This window comes from Balearica regulorum, chromosome 5, assembly GCF_011004875.1.
Source record: "Balearica regulorum gibbericeps isolate bBalReg1 chromosome 5, bBalReg1.pri, whole genome shotgun sequence".
Classification (NCBI taxonomy): domain Eukaryota; kingdom Metazoa; phylum Chordata; class Aves; order Gruiformes; family Gruidae; genus Balearica; species Balearica regulorum.
In genome coordinates this window covers 7,081,376-7,098,531 of record NC_046188.1, presented here as the reverse complement: position 1 = coordinate 7,098,531, position 17,156 = coordinate 7,081,376, and the positions used below count along the sequence as shown (strand labels likewise).

The following is a 17,156-nucleotide window of genomic DNA, read 5'->3' as shown; positions in this document are numbered from 1 at the left end:
GTGCCAAGGCAAGCTGTTCAAGAAGCTTTCACAGCATGTTTGGCTTAATAAGCCAGGGTGGGTTTTTGGGGTTTTGTTTTCAATTGTCCAAGATTTGATAAGAAAAAGAAAATGAAGGTAAGATGTATAACTCTCAGGAAAATTATATTTTCAGCAAAAGATGGCAAGGTCATGTCTAAAAGCTTTAACAACCAACCAAACCATTTAAATCACCAGCAGCCTAAATAACTTTGCCCCAGCTCTGGGCATAAACTCATATCAACTGGTAATATAGTGAGAAATCCATGTTTTCTCTTTTGGTTTCACATTAATCTTGGGTCACGGTTAAAACACAACACTGCATCAACTTTTCTCTCCCGTCTCCTTTCCACAGCCGTTGCTGTGTCAGCTGAAACCTTCATTGCAAGGACTGAGTGTCGATAGCCGCCGTGTCTAAGAGACCTACAAGGAAAAACGCCTGCCAGAGCCTAAGAGCAGCTCACCCCACGAAATCAGCCCAGCCACTCCAGCAGCTACATCAGTCTGCTCCAGGGCACTGGCAAAAGCAGGGAGTTGCAGTGACTGTTTGCAGCTATCGAGACAAGGAAATTTAGACTTGGTTGAATCTTTCATATCTTAGATTTAGACCAATACTAAAAGGCAACCCTCAAGTGCTACAAAGAGCGCTGTAATTCATACAAGTAGTTGAGTCACACCAAACCAGCAGCCTAGCCGGGATAACACATTGCTGAATGTCCCTACATTTCTTTCTGTCAAGGGCTATGGTTTGCTTTTAATTATTCATAATGCTTTGGAATGTACTTGGATGCGTATATTGTACATACGCACAGCAGATTAGCTTTAAAAAAATAACCAAGTCTCAGTAATTTGAGAGCTGATTTCTGTGCTCAAATACTGTGTTTTTAAATGAGACTTTTTTGTGTGCATGGGTGTTTCCGTGTATACGTATACACACAGAAACATGCACACAAATAACCAAAGGCACAAGTTAAACACTTTTTAACAAACAGTATCACTGAACATTTTGCAAGACCCTGTAACGCCCCAATGCTGTGCAGATTTACACACAGGATTCATTGAAAGGCACGTCAAGCTAACTAATCTATTTGCTATCAGCAGATTTTATCATACACTTACTTGGGGCTTAGCCCCAGATTCAGCAACACCAATTCAGCTTAGAAAACTACCCAGCTTTAAGCACACACAGAGCCTCACAAAGTCAAAGGAGCAGTTGCATACCGATTACTTTGTCTGGATTGTGGCCTACAAGTCCAGTCCAACAAAGCCAAGCAAGCCTAAACCTGACTGTATAAACTGAGCCCATCCACTTCCCTGCAATTACCTATGACAATAAACACAATGGTCTAGGAAGCAGAGGCTTGCAGAAACAGGTCTTCAGAGAAACAACCAGCACCCTGACGGTGCTGGTCTCTGCTCCTCGTCGTAGACTGTTCCTACAGCTCAGGAGTCGAGCAGCTCACAACCAGGCGTATTAGACACCAGCATCTGCTATTGCCTGGTCCACAGATCCACCACAACACATCGATGGGCCCTACGGACCAAATTGCAATGAGGACAACGTAACAGAGCTGAAAGTTAAGCCAAGAGGTGTACACGCTTGCTTAATTTGAAAGCACATGCTTAAGGGCTTTCTGGGTCAACGCCAAGATGATCCATATCTTATGATATCAAGCACCTCTGACAGTTTTAGATCAAAAATGTTAATACGACTACTTCAGCAATACCATTAACCAGTCCACAAGGGCAGGCTTCTGCTCCATGCTCCAGATATGTATAGCAAGATGAATTTTACTCGGCCATTTCTGAAGCGAACACCCACTGGTATCGGTGTGAGTTCTTATGCTTGATCATGCCTCTCTAACTGAAGGTGGACATCAAGAGATTAATGCAGTAATATTAAGATTTTTAAGAAGTGTATAGGGTTTCCAAGTACTCTCTCAAGAGTAGTTATTTCTAATATAAATCATCTTAATTTTATTATCTGGGCCCCAATCCCATGGCCTACACAAATTGAGAAAATAGTCCCACTAGGGACTGTATGTAATGGGGTCCATTACTCATACCAAATAGATCAAGCATCATTAGAAAACTCATTTACAGAAAAAGTTTCCAAATTTCTCTAATCGTGTGTTTAAAACCTTAAAAGGAAGACAATAAGCAATTACAAATCACATAAACTCACATACTCAGTAATCCATATTATTTTAAAAAGTAGACTAGAATTCTAAGAAGTTACTTACTGCAATAACCATTGAATTAATTGTATTTACTTCAGTGTCTTTTCTGAATAATTCACATCTCAGCATTCGACACTACACTTGACATTTGTCTTCCCAGCTAAAAAAATTGCAAAACGCATTGCAGACAAACCAAAATCCTCTCTAAACTGATGTTCAGGGGTGTCACAATTTATTGATAGGATGTACCTAATCACATCAAAACAAGAAAAGAAAACTTGTTTTCTTTCAAATGCACATCAGATTTCTTTAATCTGTGCATTTACTAAACTGCATAAATAGAAAACCGGTGGTTTGATGCAATCAGCACAGTGCCATTTAAAGCGTAGCACATCACAGAACTCTTAAGTCTTTTTGGAAATACCTCTGCAGCTCAGCAGCACTAGCTTTCCACCAGTTGCTGCTCCACATGCTATTGCCAATCAGCTGCATTTGCTGTAGCGCATTCCAAAGTTTACTAATTAATCTCTGCACTAAACCCCACTGATGGCTGGTTGCCATTTGAAATGATCATCATCTTTTATTTAAAGACATAGTGACCCTATCGTCAAACTCGGACCTTATCTGTAAAAAAAGGTGTTCCAAATTTCAGATAATTAAATCTGCTTCAATAGCAATGAAGGTTTGTTGTTTTTTTTTTTTCAAACTGGACAGGCAATCATTAATGGTTTCAGAGTGTGTATATATAGTAGACATACTAAGTTACTTCAATGTTAATTGTCAGGAATCGAGAAACCTCTTGCATTTTGACTAGGAGCTACATTCAGCAGAGGGTATGAGATGCAAACTTCTGGAAAAGAGACTATTCGTTTCTTGCAAAACAGCATACATGCTTTGAAGTCATGTGTTTTAACGATTCCAGCTTATTGCTACATTTCATATGAGGTTTTAAATATTGATTTCACCCAGCCCAACCTCTCACACCATTGTTACAGGCTGCTCTCGTTCAGTGGTGCATACTGGCTCCGTGACCTTCACAATGACCTCTGCAAAAGCAGTTGTGCATTTTACTGTGGTGTAAATCCTCACAGACAAGTTGAACCTGTTCTTTTTGGCATCCAGCCCTTCAGATGAATACTCTGCGGAGATTTATTATGAAAGGGGAATGAAGGGGCATTATTGCACAACATTCATCCCGTGCATACAGCTAAGTTCCATCTTTTACAACTTCTGAAGGCTTTTAAATAAACAGATCTTCTTAATTACACAAATCGTTCTTGCTTCTCACCAATCTTCTGTAATTAAAATTCACTGTTATTTACGAAAAGGTAGACATGCCCATAAAAAAGCATGTGTGCTAAGGTGTTTTATGTTATTATTAATAAGTAATATTCATACTTCCTGTTACTATACACGAGGGATTAGTGTTTCCTAGCACACAATTCACTTACAACACTGAAGTATTATTCCACATTGTAGCAACACACATTGCCCTAAAAGGGTCCATTAATTATTTTTGTAATGCCATGAAGTCGCTGCAGGATATTAGACTGTCTCCACAAGAAATACACTCTTATGGGAAAATGATGAATGACGAAGTTTGCAGGTTTTTAATTAGATTTCAGAACAGTAAGAAAGTATTTACAAAGTAATTTTGCATGTCTTTAACTTAATACTTTGCATGCTCTTATGCAAATGATTTTAAAAAAAATCAAGATTAATTCAATAAAAAACTATAAATGCATAAAAGAACTGTGAAAGGGACAGATTTTATGAATTCAGTGAATCTGCACAGTGGTCAGAGTAGTAACCCTATCATTCACATTATCCACGTTCCTTCAGGTTTTCTAATTGATCCTTCAGCAAAACGTGTCCTGCTAGGGAAGGTGAGGAAACCAAACCAAAACTCACCCACCCAAAGTTGCATTGACACTCTAGTCCAAAAAATCATGTTCAAACTGGCTTTATCTGATAGTTACTTGGTATTAACCAGAAAGGAAGCATTTTGATTGAAGCAGATATTCCCTGATCTAAATCTCTGAACTCCCCTACGAAGCTCCCTCCCTCCCCCAACATCAGCTGTCACGGACAATTGACAATGCACACACACATACCTCCGACTGCAAAAATAAAGAACTGCTGTGTGTGTCTCCCCATCACCCACAGGCGATGCCAGGTATGGGTTCTCTTCTCCCCTTCCTAAAAAGTCCCAGCTGGCCATTCCTTAGCTTTCCTCCTCCTTTTCTGCCAGCTAAATCAAAGACAACAGAATGCACAATAGCAACAATTTCCCCATACAAAAATATAAGAAAATACACTCTCTTCCCACCTTTCTCAGCTCCAGAGCTGCGACAGAGGTTTACCCAAACAGAACATGCAGCAGCGGTTTTCACCATCTAAATTCACTTCTCATCCATACGTTCCTCCTCTGCTACCTCCCGCTCAGCCCACTGCTTCATTTCTAAGCCCGATGCTACCAGTGAGATGGAGCAGAGATGGGCTAAAGATAACAGAAGGTAAACCAGCATGGTCACGCAGTGTTGTATTTAATAACAAACAAAGTATCCTGAGTTCTAAAGGGGCTTTCTTCCTACAGAAGAAATTTCACATTTCAAAAACCTGCAGTTACCATATACTTTGCCTCTTCATAAATAAAAAACAAAACTAAATAAAAATAAAAATGCAGAAATGCAGCCACATTTATACTTTGTTCTCCATGACAAATAAAATAACCCAGATACTACCACTATTTTATTCAGGGTCCTTTTAAAAAAAAAAAAAAATTCAAAGGTTTTCAGTTAGGTGATAAGCAGACTTAATGCCAAAGTTGTATCTGGCACCTCAGCTACAGATGAAGTTAGTTACACAGAGTTTAAAAGCAACCAACAGTTAAATGGGTACAACATTCTTCAAGAATATTTGTTACTTTAAAAGTGACATATCTGTTTAATTTTGTATTTCAAATTCACTTAACCAGACACAAAACAGGTTAAAAATTAGCATAAAGCAGATGCTGTACAAAACACTATCAATGAAACTAAACTGATACAACATCAAGCTTTAGCATAAACTGCACCTTAAGGGTTTGGGTTGGTTTTTTGGGGGTTTTTTTACCCCTTATTGCAAATGGATTTTAGAATTGCTTGATTTGAGATACATTCTTGGCCTAATCCTGTCTAGGCTTCAGATCCTACATAAATTAAAATAGGAATTCAAGCTCAAGGCATCATCCCACAAAGAGTCAGATTAAGATGAATAAGTGAAAATCAAATGGGTAAAGACAGAGGAAGTATGAAGTTCCCCTTGCAATCCCCTCTACATCCTCCCATCAGCTCTCAAGCCAAGCCCTCTTCCTCTTCCCCCACAATGAAAAAAACCCCTAATCATGTTTTACTGGGAACAACCACAAAGGGGAATCCTTGGTGTGCAGGCATGGCCAAGATAGTGCCAACAGACCTTGAGTACCGGGATCTTGATGTCGCAGATCTATGCCAACTTCTCCCCTCTCAAGCAAGGCAACACTGAAGCCCTCCAACTCTATCCGTATTAGAGTTCATGCATGGTTGGTGGAAAATCCAACAATAAAGCTCCACAGGTTACCCCTTTTCTAAACTTGTAGTCAAGATCTGGCTGAAACCCCACTCCAAACCTAAGTGGAGAAAACCACTGCCACTCCCAGTGTCGTTACTATCATGCTCTTACAGAAACTGCCACCTTTGTGGAAAGGCAGATTCCTCAAATATTTACTAGTCAATTATTCAAACTTTGTTTGTCTGAACTCACAGGGCCTACCACAGGGAAGCATTACAAGCTGGACACCTTTATATATAGTCTTGGGTGCACGTGGCTTTTTTTTTTTTTTTTTAACACTAGCCACGTACACGTGCCCACTGGTACACGAACACCGGCGGACATGAACCCCAGTGCCAAAGACTGGCTAGCGATGGCAAGGATCAGATGCCTGCATCCATCCCTTTTAGATCTGTCAGCAAGTCCACGCAGCACAGAGCGGCAGCTCTTGTTTACTTGAGCACTGCCTCCAACAGTCTTGCGGAGGATCACATTTCTGTGATTCTCTTTCTATGCTTTGGAGAAGAGAGCAGTGCTCTATTTATTTATGCCTCTCTTTCAAGAGATGAAACAGGAGAACGGACCTCAGCCCTAAAAATACATGCTGCTTTCCTCCTGTGCACAGCCCTTGGAGCTTTAAATTGTTCCTCCCTCCAACCTACTTACCTTTCCACTATCTTCCAATTCCACATACACCATTTTTAAACGTCCCGACTGTCTCCTGCAGGATCTACCTCACCATCCCAGAATAATACAAGAATCGTTATTCTTACACAAACCCATCATTTCATTTTCCACTAATCATTGCAAATATTGCAAGTTCCAGTTTCCTGGCCCTCATCCATCTAATTTAGATAGATGGTTCCACATGTGCTCTCTGTCCCTCCATTTCCTGCCCATAGCACTACACACATTTGTCTAAGTGAGTCAAAGCAGGTTGCTCTGTAGTCATAATACCGTTACGTATTTTACATTTTTTAAAAAAGCCTGCATAAAATATAACCTATTACCATGCTATTATTCGCTTTGCAAAAGGCAGAGGATTTTACTGCTTTGCCACACATTCTGCTGAACTATAACTCATGTCACAAACTACAGCTGAGCCTCGCATTTCCCCAAAATACAAGAGAATTACCTGTGTGGCAACTACATTCAGGCAAAGCAGAACAATAAGCTGAAATAGTCAATTCTCCACTTTGATATGCTCCATTATCCAATTTTTTTTTCTTAAAAAAAAAATAAATAAGAGGAATAAAGACAAGCCAAACTTTCAGAAATCAAGGCACTTGTTCATGAGGATAATTTCTCTTTCATTAGTAGCCAATGCTGTCAATATTCCTTTCCAGCGACATCTTGCCTGACACGCTGAGTCCAGACTAGGTATATATGGGGAAATTCACCTTTTGATGTCCAACACCGATTGCCTAAAACAATATTCCTTTCTCCCACCCTCTGCACCTGAACAAACATTCTTGAGGAAAATGACTTTTAAGTCTCCTTGGTACAGAACATTGTCTCTTTGATCCAAACCATCTTTTGCTGCAAGTACCCTAGCACAATACAAGTGTGTCTTGGATGAGTATTGAAAACTAAGACCCCAAGCAGCTTCTTTGAAACACATCTTTAATTTTAAATATATTTTAAATTTACAAATATGCTCTTTTAAAGCTTAAAAGTCAAGTCCTCTAAGATCCTGTAGCAAACACTCATTTATCTGCTGTGTTCACTTAAGCACGAGTTAAGGTGCAGAAAGGAGGTACACACACAGACAACGAACTCAATCAACATGCTGAAGATTTTTTCCCTTGTAGAGAATTAATATATTAGTAAGGCTGGTGTACCTTGTAACAGAGATTAATGCAAACCAGAAGATGCTGTGGGGAACACAAGCCCTGCATGTACACCCTTGTCTACCACTGGAACCCGTGTTAACAAGTGGTGGGGGTGCTATGTTTGAAACTACCCAAGTGTGCACACTTCTTACACAGGAACTGATGCAGGCAGATGCATACCAGAACCCTCAATTCCCCTAATGCTTCTGTCCTAGAGCTCTCCTATAATTCTCAGTCCCATGCAGGAGCCCTCAGCACTTCTTCTTATAAACTTCCCTGTCCCACTCCCACCTTTCTGCCAAACTCTCCCCCAAACCTCTCCCCTCAGAGTGATGGCCTCATGTCCCCCCATGATCTCACCAAAGCACCTCCCATCTACATCCCCATCCGTCTCACCCACTGCCCTGTGTTTCCCCATCCCTACAGCCCCATGCTCCACCATGACACTACTGCTGCTACTGGGAGCACTTGATACCAACTTCCCTGCCACGTTTCTTCCAGCACTACCTCCCACTACAGCCATCCCTCTTGTCGTCCTCCTGGCTCCCCTTGCATGACTGGCAAGGATTTCAAAAAAGCCAGGTGTAGACAGCACTTACCGCAAATTTGTCTGAAGAAGGCCTTGAGAACAGGCAAGGAAGAAAATATAGGCATATGGGTAATGCGCTGCAAGGTGAATCTACTGCACAACATCTGCAAATAGACTATAGTTCATTGAGAAATGGACTAACCAGGAATAAAAATCAGTCTGTGGAATAAGCGCACACACGTGCCTAACAGGAAAGTCTCTCAAAAGCAAACAGACACAACCCAACTGATGGCTGACTCAGAGGAATCTGTGAAGCCATTAGCCTAGCTCTGCCATTCCAGCTCACCAGCCCTCCTTCAGGTAAACAATAGAGAAGATGAAGGAATGACACAAAACTACTTTTATCAGCAGCAACAGAAGAAAGGATTAGAAAAAACATGTAGAGCTCTCACGAATGCAGACAAATGCTAAGAAAAAGGGATTGTGGCAGAAAGATCACATTCTTCTATGCACATATACAAATTTACTGCTTTAGCTTGCCTAAATGGCTTAAAATCCTTCATTGCTCTTTAAATGTTCTTACTGCTCTCTTTTAAAGAATTTTCCTCTCTAAAGAGTCCTCTTCTCAGCTGATGAATGTCATTTCACATCCAGTCTGTACAGTGGAGACTGTCTATCAACAATTTGCAGAGGAAATCAATGCTTTCATCGTTAAGTAACAAGGCGTCTGAACTATTTTTTTTAAGATCTAAATTCTAAAAATATTTACTTCTGTGAAGTCCTCTTTACACAGTCATCTTCAAGTACATGAAAAGTTCCTACAAAGGGGCCGAGAACAACTCGCCTTTGACATCTACCTAGACAGAAAACGAATTTGCATTGGGTCAAGGAAACGCACAGTTACCAAGTTTCCCCTAAAATGTAAAAGCAAGGGCAACAAGCGCTACCAGTGGCTGCCCAGGAGACTGCAGAGGCTCCATCTCTGGAGGTCTGAACGACGGGGTTAGGTACCTGCTGTGAAGTGCCCCGGACCTCTCAAGACCCCCACCCAGCACTACGATTATACACTTCCACAAATACCTGCTGCAATTTTGGCACCAAAGCTTCTCATTTTGATCATTTTTCATCCCCAACTTAAAATTCCACCCTTACAGAGGAACTTTGTCCGCTCTCATTTTTTTATATCATCTCTATCAAGACATAATGAGACCGCTTATACTCACACTTTTAGACAAGCTATTTATTTCTGTTTCAGCCCAGCACTACTTTCTGGTATGTTTACTTTTAAACAGTGCATCAAGCAGCACCATTTAACAACTTTTTGCATTAAAAATGTGGTTCAATAATTTTGCACTGCTCATTTAGCACAAACTCTTAATATTTAACATTTATGATGTTTGCAACTCTTGGCCAAAGCACAGCATCAAAAGAGCATATATGCACTAAATTGTATCTTGTTAAAAAGAACAGCAGCACTGAAAAAAGTTATATTGGAACAATCTATAAATGTGTTTACATTATATGAATGATTTGCTGTTCCTTCACAAGGCATGTAGGAAGTCAGCACTTCTCAAATGTGTAAAGTATTTCCATGTGCTTAAAGCATGATCTTTCCAAAACAAACAATGATTGAGAAATTTTTTATTATTCTTTATTTCCCTGCCAGCTGTTTTTTTGGACTCTCCTCTCAGCCACCTTCTTTCTTTCAGTCAGATCTCTCCTTATTGCTCACAGTAACACCTACTCAAGCCATAGCATATTCAGAGCTAGACGACTCAGAAATAGGAAGATCTCAGGCTGATTTAAATGGCATTTTCCTTAGATCACTTTACAATGTGTCTTTGTGCTATCGTAGCTAGCGGCAGGTCTGGCTGTTGCTTAGGATGGAATTTGGGCATACTACGTTAGGACCTAAAGCCCAGTTTGGGCCGCTTTCTCCCAGTATCAGCTCCCATCCAGGCAGGGGAGCAGACGACAGCCTGGCTGAACCCTTCCGGCAGCCTTCTCCCTGCGAACCTCATCCTGTGCAGCATCTTTTCGTGGCACCAAAACAATATGCTGCGTGACACACAGACGTGCTTCTGAAATTTGATGGTAAGGAGTAAGGCAAGCAAGCTCTTGGGCGACTCTATAAATCAGACGGGAGATTAACATCCCCCTCCAACCAAAAAAAAGCCAACGACAAAAAAAAACTCAAAAAAAAAAAAAACCCCACGACAAACCCCAAGAACAATTCCATTCCAACAAGTGACAGCTAAAGAGTAGATCTGCTCCACTGCTGGCTACCGCCACTTTACTAACAAGCACATTTGTCTTGCTGCTCACTCCTGTACAATTAACAGTGTTGGCACTATTTAGTTTACTAAATTCCAGTCATTACAGCTGTGCAAACCTATGGGCCTAATTTGGATTTATACTAATATGTGTCTATAAACATGCACTGCTTTAGCCATGTAAAGGAGCCTTAAAGCAAATGAACAAATATTTATTCTAACAGAGCAGTATAAGAGAGCCCAACCATAAAACAGAATCAGGTCAAGCAGTTCTGATTACGTCTGTCCACCAAACAGTTTAATTTCAACAATGGCATCTTTCCTAAGACATTCCAAACAGAAATCCTACAAAGAGATACAGAGAGACATAGAACTGCGTTTTAAAAATCCAGTCTCCTTTCCCAAGGCCAGCATTGTGTAAGCAAGGGGAAGAGAAATGACAAATACTGTCATGTACTAAAACATTTCTTACCTACATTAGGAAAAAAATTCATTAAGTCAACATAATGTGCTTAATGTTTATGCACTTTGATATAATAGTAATTACACAGTAAGGCCAGAACCCAATTAAATGTTTTAGACTTTATCTGTGGGTTGGAGTGCACAGGAAGCATTCCAATGATAGATCACTTAAATAAAGTTTATCTGCCATAAACTTCAAAACTAGAGTTCAAAAACTTTAAGCACAGTTCTGCATGTATGTACTTGATTCTTAACAAAACATCTTTATTTAAACAGAGGAATAGAGATTTAGTATGACAAATATATCTACTACTGCTAATTATTCTCCACCATGCTACTCAGAAGTTGCAGGCATATTGTATACATAATCCTAGGAGATTTAAGTGAGCAGCAACATGTGGATCATAGGACTCTAGTTCTCTGTTGAAATCCAGCACAGAAGCCCTAAACTGAATTCTATCATGCACTATGTTTGGTGTCCCTTAGCTCATATATTTGAATTCCATATCCATGTATTGTCAGAGATGGTGGAGATCCAGTAGCCACAATTTCTTTTCCCCTTTTGCTTTTCAGAAACAAGTATCCTTCTCAGCAGATCAATGCAGTGCTCATTGTTATAAAGAAGATACTGTTATTGATGACAAAAAAAAAAATCAAAGCTAAAGCAAAATGCAATATATATTCCTACTAGGAATCATGAGAAGGTGTTTAGCAACTGCAGAATCACAGTTGCTCTCCAAACGTGCTGGTTGTCTGAGCATCTTCATCCAGAGACAAGCTGGAAAATGCTGTGACTCCCTCTCACCAGCACATTTGGGTTACCACTGCAATGGGACTCTGCTTCATGGGACTGATACCCAGTGCGCTCAGCATGCCCAAGCACTGAGCTGGGAGATCACCACACACACAGACACCACGCTGCAAGGGCAAAGCGGCAGCCTCCTCATATGGATTCAGCCAGGCTACTGCTGGAGGTCTAGATAATGTTCAGTTAGTGCTGCTGAAAATCTGACCTTTACACGCATGCTCTCTAAAACAAATACCTCTATACCGAGAGAATCTATACATCTAAACACACTACTGCCTCTTCAAAATAAGTCGTGTGATTTTGTTGTGCTTCTAAACTATGAAGTGTTGTGAAATACGGAGATATTGCACCAAGCTGCAAAGAAGAAATGTGCATAGTACAAGTCAAATGAAGATTAAAATCAAAACACCAGTTAAACTCAGACTGGCATTCATCTCAAAAAAATCAATTCCATCTGAAGTGTTTCAGCCTGAAGATAGACCAGCTGAGCTAACAGTGAAGGAAGAAAATAGTCTTTGTTTTTTTGTTGTTTTTTTTTAATTTAGGCAAATACTAAAAGCACTTTAAAAAACAACCACCAAAACACACCACACCAAAACCAACAAACAAACCGACCAAACCAGAGCAGTAAGAATGGGCCAGAAAAGGCTGGAAGGCTGAAACAGTTCCTGGTCACATAGACGGAGTGGCAAAGCACTCTCGGGAGCTTGTTGTCTAAACTGTAGTGTCATGCACTTCACTTACCTCAGAGTGCCTGGCGTACATCTAAGCAACTTTGAAGGAGCACAATTGATTAAGAAGGTATTTTGTCAGACTTTTTTGCATTTGGAACAGGATTTTGGATAATTGCTCCACAAGCTATAAAAGAAATAGACTGAAAAACAGGAGCAGCCGCTGAGCAGTTGTTTGCACAGGAAGCAATATTGTAGGAATAGGCAATAATGAAGAACTGTTAATTTGACCTGAGCTGATGAGGTCAACGTTTTAAAAGAAATAGCTCCACATAACATAAGAACATTATTTCCCATTAGAATAATACTGCAAGCGTAACACTGCATGAAATCTATTCCATAACACTTGCTCAGCTTAGTAGTAACGTGCATTCCTGAGGTGTCCTCGACATCCTGTGTCTGACACAGATCTATTCCTCTGAAATATTGATTCGACTGCTCCCTCCTGCAAGCTCCAGCTGCTCCAGACTACACACTGCTCTCCTCAATGCTCAGCTACTGATGGCCTGAAACTTCAAGACTGGAATAAAATTCTGGTAATATTCAGCACAAAGAAAATTAAATGTAACCTCACTGCTGTGATTTGGACAGGGAAGCAGAAGCTGAAGCAGATATTTCACTCTTAATTCACTGCCATTCAGGGGTGCTGTTGACAGGAGATGGAGCCTGGCTCAGCGGAAGAGACACAAGATTAGGAATTTAGTAGGACCGGATCCTATTCCTCCTTCCGCTGCTGCTCTGCTGTCTAATCCTGGGTGAGTACATGCCCTCCGGGCATCTGGCTCCCCTCCCTCCCCGATACATCTATTTAAATTGCAAATTCAGAGGGTTAGTGACCATCTTGGCAATGACAAAGCATCTACAATACTCTGCACTAATATTTCTATTAATAAATATTCCCACTGCTATTAAGTAATAAAACAAAAACCACGATAGAAATTGAACGGTCAATGATGCATTATATGAGTTTTGAGGTATTTGGGTATAAAACGTAAAAGGAAACTCTGGCCTGCTACCGCTTGGGAGAGGACACCTATGTTCTTTTCCTGCATATTTGGGCAATCCAATTAGAGGTAATTGAGTTTTTAACTACATGAAATTACTTCAAGAATACCATCATTAAAGGGTAAGTCTCCTGGGAGGCTGGGGGAAGGGAGCAAAGAAACATTCTGAACCTGGAAGGAACAGAAAAGGGACAGGGCACACAGCCTGAAACATGCTGAAGAGAGCACACAGCTCAGCCTGTCCAAGGCATTCGTATTTTTTACAAACACATAAATAGCTGGGCTGCAGACTCAAAGGTTTGCATGTTCCCAGTTCAATGTATGGAATGCAACACTTCTATGCGTTTTTAATGCAATGGTAGTGTAAAGCCCAAATCTACAAGCACCAAAAGGCTCCTACAGTCCTGTAAACACCAAAGAAAAAAAAAAAAACTAAAATTATTGTAATGAATTAATTCCTGCTGCATTTGCAAACTGCCATTCACATGCAATGCATATGAGCACCTCTTTTACACGTTAAAATTAGCTTCACATTAAAGCCACCTCCCAACCAGAAACGGTCACTATATGCACCAAGAAACATTAGAACAGTTCTATTGCCAAACCTTAGATTTATTTTGCACACTCTGATAAGCCCTAGAAACACCAGAAACGTCATTCATTTCCAACAACCTTTGCTCTTTTTGATGGCTACTAAAATGTAAAGTACAAGCATTGGCAGGAAATAGTATTTTTAGCACTACTGCAACAATTAAGATTGCTACAGTTTCTTTTGCAGCTTTACACTGATTTGAGATTAGATTTAATAAGACTTTTACATATTCAGATATGCTGAAAGCCTGTTTCTTAATATGATGCTTAATAAGCAGAAAACTCGGAAGCACTTTCTTCCCCCACTTAGAGGTAAATCAAACCGATTGATTAGGAAGGTATGCTTCATACAGAGATCTAATTTACTGAAATAAAATTTAAAAGTTAATGAGAAAACTGCAAAGAAAAAACAGCTTCCCCTTGAAAGGAGAAAAAACACCCTAACAATTTAACAAAAGGAAAAATGAAGGAGACCCTATCCCCATGAGCTGTCTGTCTTGTGCTATAGGGGATGCTCTTGCTTAGCTTACAAGTGAGACACACTCCCTCCTCCCCTGCAAGCACAGGAACTCCACAGCACTAATACGACACCTTAAATGAGCCAACTTCCTTGAGCATTGCCCAGGAGACTAGAATGGGCATGTCTCTCAATTCAGAAACCCAGAAACATGTCCGATTATCACTCAGGCTGAAGAACATCTCTGACCAAGACGATCCCAGGAAAAACACTCATGTACAAGCTGAAAAAAAAAACCAACCGTGGATTGCTGCAACTGGCATATTTTTATAGCCTCTGTGTAAATACAAGCTCCGGATTAGCCAGCGTCTCAGCTAGCTGTATCTGGATTCCCTTCTTTTGAAACAAAATTAAGGAAAACAGGCACTAGAAAAAGGTCAGTGGCCAAACTACTAGGAAAAAAATAAAGGCACAGGAGAAGAACGTACAGAGTGATTCTTTAAACGTGTGCTGCCGAAACTCTAAAGTGAGCACAAAACAGACTTTTCACAGAAACTATACTTAATTTGCAGAACTGTTGAGCCAAACAGAGCATTAATTAGAATGGTATTTTTTAAGAAATTCTCAGTACTCCCCTAGAGCTGCACCCACCAGTACAAGTGGTGTGAATCCCACCGCTTACAGAGGAACAAAGCTAAAGCAACTATAAAGAGCACTGTCCTTGAAGGGCAGCACAACAAAAGCCCTACCTTCAGGTGCACACCTAGGCAAAACAAATGGACTGAGCATCTCAGGGTTTTAGAAAAACACTCAACTTGGAAAATAAGCATGTCATAAGGTGAGTGTTCAGGTGGGAATTCACCGTACACTGTCACTAGAATACATTGTCACAGATCATCAGCCAAATCATGCACGATAAGCAATGCTGCTTTCTACAATACTAACTCTGTTCGAGCCGAACAATTTGCATTTCACTACAGTGACTTTCCAAGATGCATCCCTGTCCTAATCTGAAAACATCAAGAATTAGAAATTTCATTGCATTCCAGAGTCAATTTTAACAGCAAGGCCAATTAACCAGTGGAACATTGTGAACTTTAGGTTTTATTTGTTCCTTCAGTTCCTATTTAGATCCTATTTGTTTAGCTAAGATTACTTGTTCTTGCTACATTTGCTGTTGCACTGTTCAGATTTGACATGTTCTGTGTTAAGGAAGCACTTAGTGTAAATTGAGTCATATCTAACCTTCTCTTAAACTAGAGGCAGAACACAGTACAAAGCACATCTTTCTGCCTTTGAATGGACCTTCGTGGCTCTTGTGTTCTTTCTGATTTTTGCATTCAAAATGCAGTCGGTGGAACTCTTCAGTCTATGAAACTTCCCAATATGCATTCAGAAGGAAATGTCCTTTCCTATTTATCGCCATACTATTCGCACACCCAAGGCCCACACACAAGCGCTGTGGCTAAGGGTCAGACCTGTTTACTCATGTAGCTAAACTTCCAAATCCTCTTTACAGAGCCTGATATTTACTCTTCTATTTATAATTTTGCATTTAGCCATATTAAAAGAGATTTCATTCAAATGAGGCCAGCTTGTCAAAGCAGCCCTGTAAACTGCCAACTTGCATGTCATCCATAGAAATTCAACATCTGCTTCCACACACGGGACTGTGTCCTAGCAGAACACCCACAGAAATATTTCCATGCTGTGGTAACCAACAACTGCTTTAGAAATTACAAGTTAGCCAGTTAATTCATTTATTGTGCAGAATCTCAATAGTGTTCTTATTGCGTAACATAGTTTCTATACAATTCTAAAAATCAATGTCATGTAATAACTATATCAAGCACCCTATAAAGAAAATATGGAAACATTCATCTTTCTCAACAAAACCTGTAATTTTATTAGTGTAAAATCTGCTTTGCTTGATGTGATCCATTTTCCATAAATAGTACCAACTTCAAATATTCCTATCCTTAACTTTATTGTTAACTGTACTTATTTCTAATTTTTAAGTTGTTGTTCTTTAATCTAGGACTAAGGTCAGTCAGGGTGAGGATTTGTTTGTCTGGGACCGAACAAATTAAATCAGTCATCTCCTCACACTTTCTGAACACTGATAAAGTAACAATCAGTTATCTGGAGTATCCCCTATTATTCCAAACATGAAGATTTAAATGTCATGATGCTAGAAATCTCCTCATCCCAGTCTTTCACCATTCCTGGATGAAGTTTACTTAGGGCTGCAGATTTGAAATGTCCACTACTGCATACTGCATTTAATATCCATTTACAAATGCACTGGAAAGTACTTCCGTTGTCCTCATCATGTAGCATAAACTTTTCTTCTTCCTTTTCCCAGAAGAAAGGCCAACAGCTTTAAGAAATTCTGACTATATATTTTAACAGCCAGAAAAACTACAGATATTCAGTTAGAAGATTTTTTAAACTGAAAACCAAACATTTTCTGTCCACTAGCTTTTCTACACAAACAGAAAACGTCTCACAAAGCATACCAATCTCCCCCAGACTTCTAGATTTTAAAGACAAAGGATGAAGATACAGTTTATACTACAGGAAAACAAGAAAACAATCTGGCAACTTTGCAAAAGCCGACACTACTTTTGGAAAAATAAGCTGCAAATGCTTCTACATTGTGAACTCTTTGGCGGATAATGAACACAGCACAGATATCCCT

General features: G+C 39.9%; 1 protein-coding gene across 2 annotated transcripts in view; it reads right to left on the bottom strand.

Moving 5' to 3' along the window:
* MNAT1 (MNAT1 component of CDK activating kinase) overlaps positions 1-17,156 on the bottom strand; it is a 126,501-nt gene that overhangs the window by 49,863 nt on the left and 59,482 nt on the right. The gene's annotated exons all lie outside the window — the stretch shown is intronic.